Source organism: Eptesicus fuscus, chromosome 7, assembly GCF_027574615.1.
Source record: "Eptesicus fuscus isolate TK198812 chromosome 7, DD_ASM_mEF_20220401, whole genome shotgun sequence".
Taxonomy (NCBI): Eukaryota; Metazoa; Chordata; class Mammalia; order Chiroptera; family Vespertilionidae; genus Eptesicus; species Eptesicus fuscus.
In genome coordinates, this window is record NC_072479.1 from 39731927 (window position 1) to 39744538 (window position 12612).

General features: G+C 36.3%; 1 protein-coding gene across 1 annotated transcript in view; it reads right to left on the minus strand.

The window, feature by feature from the left end:
• The window catches only part of TRHDE (thyrotropin releasing hormone degrading enzyme), a 366112-nt gene that overhangs the window by 101744 nt on the left and 251756 nt on the right, over positions 1–12612 (minus strand). The window lies entirely within an intron of this gene.

Here is a 12612-nt window from a genome sequence, read left to right on the forward strand (position 1 = left end):
CTCAGAGCATCCTACTGTTTTTCTTCCTAGCATTTATTATATTTAGTAAATATGTATGTAGTTGTTTATTTTCCCTATTCAGTGCTAACTTTATCCTATTATATGATTCATGAGATCAGGGCCATATTTGTTATGTGCAGAATGCCCTGAATACCAGGTGCTTACATGGTGTCTACATAGAATAGATATGCAATAAGAATGTGTGAAATAAATGAGTAATTGAACATGTCTGATGGGTAAACACCATGGACTGCAGACATGAAATTAAGCAGAGCTGGAGTAAGAACAAACAATAGTGCGGGAAAGGCCTGAGCAGGGTCCAGGGAGTCGATAGTGGTGTGGGAAGGCGACATTTGTAATACTTTCAACAATAAAGTTATGAAAGAGGGGGAAACAGAAGAAAAAAATCACCATTTTGGTTTACTAGCACAAAGCATTAAGAAAAGATTTTAACAATAAAATGAGTTATTATTCTTAAGGGAAAAATTATCTGTAGAATAATCATATGGAGAGACCTTGAGCAAAGGAATAAAGGTAAATAAAGGAGACTGGTTGTAAATGGATATGAAAACGTTTTGTGTGTATCATACTAACACGGAGCTCTCTCTTCCGTAGACAGAAACACAGAGGTAGGTCAAAATGGAGTTTTGAATGCACTTGAACCTTTTTCAAGATAGGTTCCAAATATATAACTTAAGATAGGTATTTACAATACTTCTGTTAAACTATGAGTTTATAACGTGGTTTTTCTTAATAATTTTGAAATTTAGCTATTACAGGGTAAAAAAGAATTTGTAGTAAGTATGTTAAGGTTCATTATTTTTATTACCATTTATACAGTTATGAAAATGAGTAAAACTTCTATTTTTAAAAGGGTATAACATGAATAAATATCTTAGAAAAGTATAGATGAAAATGCAAGGTAATATATAAAAATGTTCAATCTCATTTTAATAAAAATATATACACTTGAATAACAGGGTAATTTTAAAAAGAAATTTATAAGAAATTTATTTTTAAAATGTGTAAGTCTCAATGCTGTTTGCTTCATGTATTATAAAAAGAGAACTTTCAAGTTTTCTCTCTACCCTTATATATTGGCTTAACATTTTAGAAGAAAAATTGATAATATGCTTTCTGTATATAAAGAGACAACCAAAATATAATAAAAAATTTATAAGTTAAAGATTATTATACTATTGTTTATTTAACAAAAATTAAAAAGCATTCTAGTGTTCACAAACAAAAAACTAAATATATTATGGTACATCTATGCCATCTCACTCATATTAACCTCTGTAATAAAATTACCAAGCAACTATGAAAATATGAGTAACAAGGGGGAGGGAATCTATCAATTTAGAAAGCTTTATATTTTTTTTTAGTGTCAAAATAATATTGCCGAGTATGTAGTTCTAGGCTATTACTTGAATGTTCCTAAAAGAAAACATAAAAAAGGGAAAAAAATAAATTAAAAGAGGAAAAGAAGGAAAACTGCTGATGCAAGGCCTAAATAAGTTAGAGAAAAATGCCTCTGAGGCAAGTTTATTGTACTTCTGAACTAGCAATCTAACCAAACGGTACTGTCTGCAAACAGTGAGAGACAGTTCGCTGATAGGTGTACCCAAGTATGTGCATGTTGAAAGATCAGCGTGCATTTACATATTCATCAACATACAGATACACCCGCCCATCAGCCAATGTGTCTAATAATTTCACAGATACATTTTAAATAAAGTTATAAAAAATATTTTATAGCCTCAAGCTTATTAGCTAAACTGTATAATATGTCTTAAGCCCTTAATAAACAAGTAAAAGAAAACCAATAAATATAAATGCATAAGGTCTCCCATGTTATGGCCTACAGGATCACCAAATAGAGATACATGTCTTTAAGAATAAAGACTTTTCAGCTAATGCTAAAAAGTGGTCAGTTTACAATATTTAATTCTAAGGCAAAATGATAAGGATTCAATCCGTGGATGTATATAAACAAATTAATTGAAACTGATAAATAAAAGTAATTTCTCTCTGATTCAGGATTGTAACTAGCTTTGCTATTTAATATTTAAAAGTAATTGTTTTTTATTAGAGATACTATTTTTAATCCTCACATCCATGAACTCTTTCCTTAAATATTTTTCCTTCTGTAACATGCGTATTAATTTTAGCTGTGTAGTTAGGTGTTAAATAAAGTAAATACTAATTATGTCAAATCCATGACTAAACATCAACAATGATAACATTATTCCCATACAAAGTATGGAAAAAGAAGGTTTTTAGTTACTTGCATGGAAAATAATACAATAATTAATAAGTAATACAAGAATAAACTCTGTGTTTCATATACAGCCGAAAATCTACTTTTGCACCCCCCTGTTTAGTATTGAATGAACACAGCTAGTTATTATGAAGTTTTAACCGTTTTTACCTATAGCATATCTAAAGCTGCACAGCACTTTAAGTAAAACATGGAGAAATCTGAGAATATCTGTCTATAGTCACTTATTTCAGATTAAACATTATTCAGTTACCATCTGGATGAAACAATACTGTCTCTTCAGAAAGGAAATTAACTTTGACACACTGTCTCTGATCCTCTGTTATTTTCTGACTTTTCATTTATCTGGAAACCTACGTGCAAGGGAGCAAACACTCTCTCACAAATGTAAGTCAGCAGTTACCAAATAAAAATCCTGTGTATACATGTTAATATATAACTTTTCATTGGAACACAAGTTATTGAATATGTTGTTGCTACTAATAATCCCTATGGCTTTGTGCCTGTCATTACCTTCAGGCTATCAGAATTTTATGAGCACAAACCAATAATAATCATATTTCCATTTTGCTTTTTATCCACACCTCATTGCCTGACATTGATTTGCATAAGCAATTTCCACTCTGATAATTGGAACCAAACATCTTGTTGTAGGTTACCTTATGGAAAAGAGCAGTTAAATATTAATCAAGAGAAATCGTTCTTTATTCAACCATATTTAGATGATATTGAATTACCCTAATTGGTTGAGTAGAAAGGTGACTCATTTTCTGACATGGATTTCAGGCATTGAGTTTATATCAAGCTTAACAATGATCTTTCTTCATAATTTCAATTCCCTGGTGTTGAATCATAACAACATGAAGAATGATACTGCTAAACTCAAGTCATTAAGACAATAGTGTTTTCTTTGAAAAGAAAAAGCAATAGTAGTATGCACTAATTATTTTTAATGGCCACTGAGCTAATCAATATTATCTGAGGACTTCATAATTATAGTTTTATTCTTTTATTTCCAGAGAAAAAATGTAACTAGGTAGATTAAAACAAGTAAAAATGAAATAAGAATGCTTAAAGTCATGTACAAAATTCTATCTAAAAGAATCATTTCATGAATCACTTACTTTAAAAATAAGCCTATAATACTTATGTAATGATGATTTGAGCTATTGGAACTTAAGGTCCAGAAACATAGATGACTGGAACAGATAGACAGAACTCGGGGCGGGGGCAGGGCGGGGGGGGGGGGGATACATTAACCAAAGAATGTATATGCATATATGCATAGCCCATGGACACAGACAATAGTGTGGTGAAGACCTGTGGTGGGGCAGGGGCTGGGAGGAGGTGGGGCATAAGTGGAGGCAAATGGGGGACATCTGTAATAATATGAACAATAAAAAATAAATTTTAAAAGAAGTAGATCCTAATTTATGGATTATATGCATAAGCATTGCTACATATGGGTGAAATTTAATGTTTATGCACTTAAACAATAACATCCCTAGGATATGAAAGATGTAAGAATTGCTGAAAGATGCTTTGGAATGGACAGTTTTTATTAAAGGAGGAATTCAGGGGAAACATTTATTCATGAGAGCAAGGGAGATTTCAGGGAGATGTGTAAAATAACCAAGAACTTCTAGAGACAGAAAAAAATAAGGATGGAAAAATTGCAGTATATTTATATTTTAGAAACGATATAGAAAATGAAAGTCAACAACAACATTGGGCATTAAAGATTGTCCAAGTGGGAAAGAGGATGGAAATGCAGTTCCACTGCATGTACTCTATCCCAGTGTCCTGCCAGTAAGGAATCTGTTTCTGCTTGTGATCCTATATAATAGAGGTAATATGCAAATTGACCATCACTCCAACACAAGATGGCCGCCCCCATGTGGTCAAAGATGGCTGCCTCCATGTGGACACAAGATGGCGGCCACAAGATGGCTGGCAGGGGAGGACAGTTGTGGGCGACCAAGCCTGCAGGGGAGGGTAGTTAGGAGGGACCAGGCCTGCAGGGGAGGGCAGCTGGGGGCAATTGGGCCGGCAGGGGAGCAGTTAGGCATCGTTCAGGCTGGCAGGGGAGTGGTTAGGGGTGTTCAGGCTGGCAGGCAGAAGCGGTTATGGGCAATCAGGCAGGCAGGCAGGTGAGTGGTTGGGAGCCAGCAGTCCTGGATTGTGAGAGGGATGTCTGACTGCCCGTTTAGTGGGATTGGGCCTAAATGGGCAATCGGACATCCCTCGAGGGGTCCCAGATTGGAGAGGGTGCAGGCTGGGCTGAGGGACACCCCCCACCCCGTGCACGAATTTCTTGTACCAGGCCTCTAGTATAATAATAAGAAAATCATATTCAAACAATGTATTATTAAACAGATGTGAAGCCCCCCAAGAAATCTTGCCAGCTTTTTTTGTTTTTTACAGGATGACCTGGGAAGGAATTTGGAAATATTTATGCCACAGACAAATATGAGGTGATAAAGATAAGAATGACATTGTGCCAAAAAAGGGTGATTTGAGCCTGTATACAGAGGGAGTTACTTGTTACTATTGACCTGCCTATTGCATTTCATGTCGACTCTTCCTACAGGTAATGTGTCATGCATTTGTTTTGTTTTTTAGTCATCTTTACTCACTGGAATCATTGCTAGGAGAAAATCTTCGACTAGAAAAAGATATAAGCTTAATCTCTGGATGTCTTATGTATAGTTGGTCTTAAATTAAAAGCAACTTAAGCAAAATTCTGCTTAGATTTTTCTCCCATTTGCCATATCCCAGGAGGATCTGACCACCTGGAGGTGAGGAAGATAGAACTAACAGTTGTGATTATGAAAACCAAATCTTTGAAATCTTACATTTATTTTTAAAACAATAGTAAGTTCCCTGTCTTTTCTTCTTTGGTTCCTCGTTTTAGAAGATAAATAACTTTAGAGAATTAAAAATCTGACATATTACTGGTACTGACACTACTTAATCAACTCACTTATTCAAAGAGGAAACTGGGGATTATAGAAGACAGGCAAAATGACAATGCGGTACCATCTCACACCTGTCAGAATGGCTATCATCAACAAATCAACAAATGACAAGTGCTGGTGAGGATGCGGAGAAAAAGGAACCCTCGTGTACTGCTGGTGGAAATGCAAACTGGTGCATCCATTGTGGAGAACAGTATGGAGTTCCCTCAAAAAAATAAAAATGGAACTCCCATTTGACCCAGTGATCCCACTTCTAGGAATATATCCCAAGAAACTAGAAACACCAATCAGAAAAGATATGTGCACCCCTATGTTCATAGCAGCACAATTCACAATAGCTAAGATTTGGAAACAGCCTAAGTGCCCATCAGCAGATGACTGGATCAGAAAACTGTGGTACATCTATACAATGGAATACTACGCTGAGGTAAAAAAAGAAGGAATTCTTACCATTTGCAACAGCATGGATGGAACTGAAGAGCTAAGCGAAATAAGCCAGTCAGAGAAAGATAAATATCACATGATCTCACTCATTGGTGGAATATAATGAACAACATAAACTGATGAACAAAAACAGATCCAGAGACAGAGAAACATCGATCAGACTGTCAAACCTCAGAGGGAAGGTAGGGGAGGATGGGGGTAAGGGGGAGAGAACAACCAAAAGACTTGTATGCATGCATATAAGCCTAACCAGTGGACACAGACAACAGGGGGGTGAGGGCATGAGTGGGGGATGGCAATGGGGGGATAAGGACACAAATGTAATACCTTAATCAATAAAGAAAAGAAGTGAATTATGGTCACTGATTGATTTTCTTAATTTTTCCCATCATAAATTCTTACAAAACTACTGAAATCAGTTGAAAATATCTACTCTAGCTACTTTTATGGCTAGAACTCCAGCAAATTTTATGGCTTAATTAGATCTCTTACGTGAAAATTAGGACATTTATTGAGAAGTATTGCTGAGTCTTAATATAAATATCGAGGAAGAGATAAAGGCATTAATACATTTTAAATCTCCATATGTTAATATGACAACCTACAAAAATAACACAACACAATTTAATCAATAGAACAAGGAAATTAATAGATTAAGTGTGTCAGATTGCCTGTTAGCAATTCATCACCATTCCCACCATGTTCTACGCTCTTGTGCATTGTATGGCTTGGAAGCACTATTTACTGTAATCATTTGATAGTTAGGTCTGAGTTTAAATTCTGCATGAAAAGCACACATAAGAGCTATGGAAAGTATGAAAGAAGAAGGAGTCATCATTGCTCAGGTAACAAAGGGCAGACATGTGGGCTTTGGCAGAGGCCAAGGTAATCTACTCCCTAGCAATGGCATCCAGATATGGACATCAATTGCCTGTGATACTTAAATGTCTTGATTTTCTGAAGTTTAGCAGTGGCTTTCCTGATTTTTATTCTTCTAGTCCTCCCAACAGTTTTAGAAAAATCACATACTCTGTTAGATACCTTTCTGCTTGATGTACTTAGCATGGATTTGATTTGTCTACTGTGTTCATACTAGGAGTGGTATATTCCAGGAAACAGACCCTCAAAGATGGAAATATACAATTGTTTCCCTGTCTTGATTAGATTTAAATGAGGTAAAAGCATCAACAATGGGTAATAAAATCCTGGCAACCAATGGTTTTCAAGGCCTAGACAGATTCTAAAATTATTATAGTTGCCTAAATTGAAGAATAGGCTTTGGCAAAAACAAATGACTACTTCAATATAACATTACAGGAGAATATAGAATTATAAAATCTGCAACAAGAATAGTTATTTCTGACTAGACTGGAGAGATTACAAAAAGAATACAGTAATGTCAATGCTGAAGGTATGGTTGGTAGGGAGTCAGAGATTGTCTCTAACTATGCTAAAAGATCTTGTGAATCCTTCAGCCTTAGAATCAATATAACTGAAGAGCAAACTAAGGTTGAAACCCTGAGTGGTAAAATCAGAACTCCAGCAAATTTTATGGCTTTACTAGGTCTCTTATGTGAAAATTAGGACATTGATTGAGAAAGTGTGGGACACTAAGAAGTAGAATGGGGACCTTTAAAGTCTAAATTCCACTGTTTCCCTTGCCTTCAAAAACAGCTCTTGTCTCTGAAAAAGTCAGTTGCTCTTATTTAAGTCCCCTGTAATGACATCATCAAGGGCGAAGCCGGTTCTCCTCCAGACCAACCTCTAACCACCCCAATGTAGTCAGACCCATAAACAGAATCAGTTTCAGCAGATTTCGGGTACACAAGTAGAAATCCTGACTTTAGTAAGGACAACATACATACTGAAAATCATTGAGAAATTTCAAAAACTAAGTCCTCAGAAAATGTCATCGAAAATAATGATCCGCCGAGGCCGGTTTGGCTCAGTGGATAAAGCGTCGGCCTGCGGACTCAAGGGTCCCAGGTTCGATTCCGGTCCGGGGCATGTACCTTGGTTGCGGGCACATCCCTGGCGGGGGGTATGCAGGAGGCAGCTGATCGATGTTTCTCTCTCATCGATGTTTCTAGCTCTCTATCCCTCTCTCTTCCTCTCTGTAAAAAATCAATAAAATATATATTAAAAAAAAAGAAAAGAAAATAACGATCCTATCTAATAAAGAGGGAATATGCTAATTGACTGTCATGCCCTCAAAGATAGCAGTGCCCACAGCCACAAGATAGCAGTGCCCAGTCCCCTCAGCTCCCCAGCTGCCCAGGGCTGGCCCGAGGGATGGCTAAACAACTGAACAAGCAGGCTGCGTGGGGTGACCAGGCCGGCAGGGGGGTTAGTGAGGGACGACCAAACAAATGAACAAGCAGGCTGCATGGGGCGACCAGGCCGGCAGGGGGTTAGTGAGGGACGACCAAACAACTGAACAAGCAGGCTGCGTAGGGCAACCAGGCTGGCGGGAGGGCCATGAGGGGTGACCAGGCTGGCAGGGGAGGAAGTTGGGGGTGACCAGTCTGGCTGGGGGAGAAGTTAGGGGCGACCAGGCCAGTGGGGGGGCAGTAAGAGGTGACCAGCTCAGCAGGGCTGGGCAGTTGGGAGCAGTTGGAGGCGACCAGACCAGTGGGGGGGGTAGTTAGGGGTGACCAGGCTGGCAGGGAGGGAGCAGCTGGGAGCTACCAGGCTGGCCAGGGGGGCAGTAAGAGGTGACCAGGCCGGAAGGGGTGGGCAGTTGGGGGCAACCAGGCCAGCAGGGCAGGGGGCAGTTAGGGGTGAACAGGCTGGCACTCAGAGGCAGTGAGGGGCGATCAGGTCAGCAGGAGTGGGCAGTTAGGGGCGACCAAGCAGGTAGGCAGGTGAGCGATTAGGAGCCAGCGGTCCAGGATTGTGAGAGGGATATCCAACTGCCGGTCTAGACCAGCAGTCGGATATCCCCTGAGGGATCCCAGATTGGAGAGGGTGCAGGCTGTGCTGAGGGGACTCCCCCCCACCGTCCACGAATTTCGTACACTGGGCCTCTAGTAGTTTAATAACAAACATGTAAATTACCCAGAGCAAAATATGAAAGTGTAACAAAATATAAAGTGTCACAAAATAGGAAAAGTAACTAAAAAGCAAAGGAAATATAAGTTGTTTCTTAATACTGGCAAAAGAAACATATTACCAGCAAAAATTCTCAGTAACAACAAATGCTGATTTCGTTGGACTAGCTATAGTGCTATAGTTGACCATTAAATAATGTGGGGGTTAGGGACACCAACTCCCTCAGAGTCAAAATCCATGTGTAACCTTTGACTCCCCCAAAACTTAGTCATCCCTCAATAACTATGGGGGTGGTTCCAGGACCCCCGTGGATACCAAAACCTGTGGATGCTCAAGTCCTCTATATATGGCATAGATCAATGCATACAGTCAACGCTCCACATCTGTGGACTGCCAACCATGGATCAAAATGGCACAGGTATTTTTTAAATTTGTATATAAATGGGACTCCTGCAGTTCAAACCCCTGTTGTTCAAGAGTCAACTATATATATATAGTTTTAATATTCAGATGATTAACTGATGATTCAAGAACAGGGACTCACTCAGAATTGCACATCTAAGTTATAAATTTTTCAATCAAATTAAAATACTTTCCATAATTAAAGTATCAAACCCAAGTTATATAACTAGTAAAATGTACCAAATAAATCTTAAATTCAGAGACTCTAAAAGGTGGGAAAAATCTTAAAGAGTATCTTGTCCAACTCTTGCATTTTGTAACTATAAAGTCAGAGACCAAGAAAGGTTTGAATTACTATTAGAAAACATGCCATTAATTAGAAACAGAAATTAGAGTCACTTCTCCCTACTCATTCCATTGCCTCATGCCTCCCAAAATATGTCTGTTATTATTTTGGGTAATGAATGATTTAGATAGTAGATATGTTCAGTTTACAAAATATAAACATTTCTATCTTTTAAAAACATATTATTTACAAGTGGCATACAAAATCAAAGTTTCAAGCTTGGTAGGTTGTACACCTCATTTCCAATTTAAACATCAAAACAGAAGCTAATTTACTAATGGTAGCCAGGATAAAACTTTTATACACTATTTAAAAAATGTTTTGAGGTAATTTATTTAAAAAATAAAAAACAACTTCGCAACACTGAAGGATTTAAACATCAGACAAAATTCAGGAAGCAAGGGGAATTAGACAAAAATGTATCAAGAAGACCAGGAAAATTGTGGTTATTCAGCATAAAACTGTGTTTTAAACTTACTAATAGCTGACCCAATGGATTATGCGGCTATTAGGAGCAAAACATTTTTCAAAAAGTCTCTGTGTCCCTTTCTACTGAGAAATATATGTGTGATCTGAAAATTAAAATATATTTTCCAACATAAAATGTTACAAAAGTTAGAAAAATATAGTTTAATCTATACTCAGGTACTTTGGAGATTAAATAGGAGCATGTGAACTGACCTGAAAACCTACTACTTCTGTATATTATTTTTATTATATTTAATATATAAAATATTACATTTATAATTTACTATTTATATTTATTATACAGGATGTCCCCCAAAATGTATACAACTTTGAATGATTATGAAGTCAGAGTTTATTAACATATAGTTCATTTTCAAAATTAAGTGAGTTATCAACTGTTAGAGTGTGTATGCATTTTGGGGACACCCTATATATTTATTATTTATCATAAATAATTTTTCTGTGTTTGCATTAGTAAAAATATTTTTCCCTGTTTCCAAAATAGCATGAGTCAAAAGAATACAAAACTTGTAAGATAACACAAATTTTAGGAGAAAAAACACACACCATTATTATTGTTCCTGTGTGGAATACAAGGGCTAAGGACCAAATACAAAGAAGAAAGAAGACGAAGAAGATGAAGAAGAGGAAGAAGAAGGAGGAGGACAAGAAGGAGAAGGATGAATAATAATAAAGGGAAGGAAAGAAGGAGGAAGAAAGAGAAAAATATATAATAAGGCTAATATTTGGAATTGTTTACACCTGTAAATCTAACCTGAGTCTGTTTGCAAATATAAACTTCCATTTGTCAACACAGAAATAGCCATGGTTAATGTAAAGACAATTAATAGATTTTCCAGCAGAGGTAAGCACTGACAATCCAGATTAGCTCTTTCAACAAGACTAGAAAACCAAGACTCCCTAGAGACATGTGGATGGGAAATATATTAATATCAACTCTGTGACCACTCAGCACCATGACATAAAGTGTCTGTTCAGGAGGTCATTTCCAAAATGTATCCCATACATCTTCATGCACAAGAGATGATAATTTATCACCTAGACATAGGGATCTACTGTAAACTAATCCAACTGCTGATGATACACTAAATCAGCTTGAGTGATGAGTATAAATAAAGCTGCGAGGAAGTACTGAAGGATACAGATCCATCTGATCAATGAGATGTCACAAGGCGAATGAAATGCAATGTTGACAAGTATAGAGTCCCTCTGTTGAAAATTAACCAAATCAAGTATCAGAGCATAAAGGTACACATTAGCACAAGCTTCAAATGAAAGTTTAATATATGGGAGTCAGAGGGCAAATAATCTGTTTCAGATAAAACTGAACAGACTGGGTCACTAGAATTGGGTGAATTAAAATTGATGTATTTTGCATACCCCAGAAAGCAAGACAGGATAAAGAAAAATGCTGCAAGACAATAATCCTTTCCAAATAATATAACTATAGTTATTCAATCTACCAAACAAATCCATACACACAGATGAGGAAAAACAATAAAAATTGTATACAGAAAATGATTTCACATCAACTTGCTACCAGGAAATCCAATTTGATTTATGTTGCCTTAAGAAAGCTTAGATATTTTCTGGAACTGTCATGCTACAACTTCAATGGGGAAAAACAAAAGAGTGGGGATAAGGAAGGACATTTGTCCAGAAAGTTTATATTCATGGAGGGCACTCCTTGAGAAAAAGGATTTTCTAACTATGTGATCAGAATAGAGACTTTAGCACCTGGTCAGTATCTTCAATGGAACTCAGCTATTCTAAAGGTGTCCCTAATAGAAAGAGCTGATTAAAGTAAATTTCAACCTCTGCTGGAGCAAATCTGTAACAATATTTTCTAAGGAAAATTATTCTTCAAGAAATGTATACTTTTTTATTTGTTGTGTAAAGTATTTGTAGCTTTGTCGTAACTTGTTTAACTCTTGCTTTGTGTTTTTTAGTTTATTTTGGGTAAAGATCAAATTAGACTACTAAAATATGACCTGGTCCCATATGTAGTTTATTTAAATTTCAAAATGAAAAGCTTACTAAGAACAGATAAGATTGATTGCTCTTTCTGTCTTGGCATAATTGTATTTCAGGTGAACATCAATTTACTTTAAAGGACACTTCTAAGTAGCAGAATGCATCATAAATAATTCATCAATCACAGCTGCTAGGAACATGATTTACTTCAATAGAGGCAATGGAATAAAAGTTACATTTTTCTATGTTTGTGTTTGCTTTCAAGAGTTAAGAATCTTTCTTTCCTAAGAATCCACTGCTAGATTCCATACTTCATAGTACAAATGGAGTAAGATAAAATTGTTTATTTTCCCCTTTATTTAAAATATTGCATTTTCTATTTTAAAGACATTTAAATAACTTTAGAACAAATAACAATCTACACATGTCAACAATAAAATAACATAAAAGGCACATATTTGAAAAATGAAATCAAGATTTTCTCAAATACATATTTTTGTAAAGGCTAACATAGTTAGTTTTCACTGTATATAAAATTTTAAATGGAAGAAAAAGGAAGCAGACTCAAAAATCTTTTGAAGATTATTTAGGATCTGATATATTTGAAAATTACTTCAATTTTAAAATGTGTAGTAAAGAGATTCTAA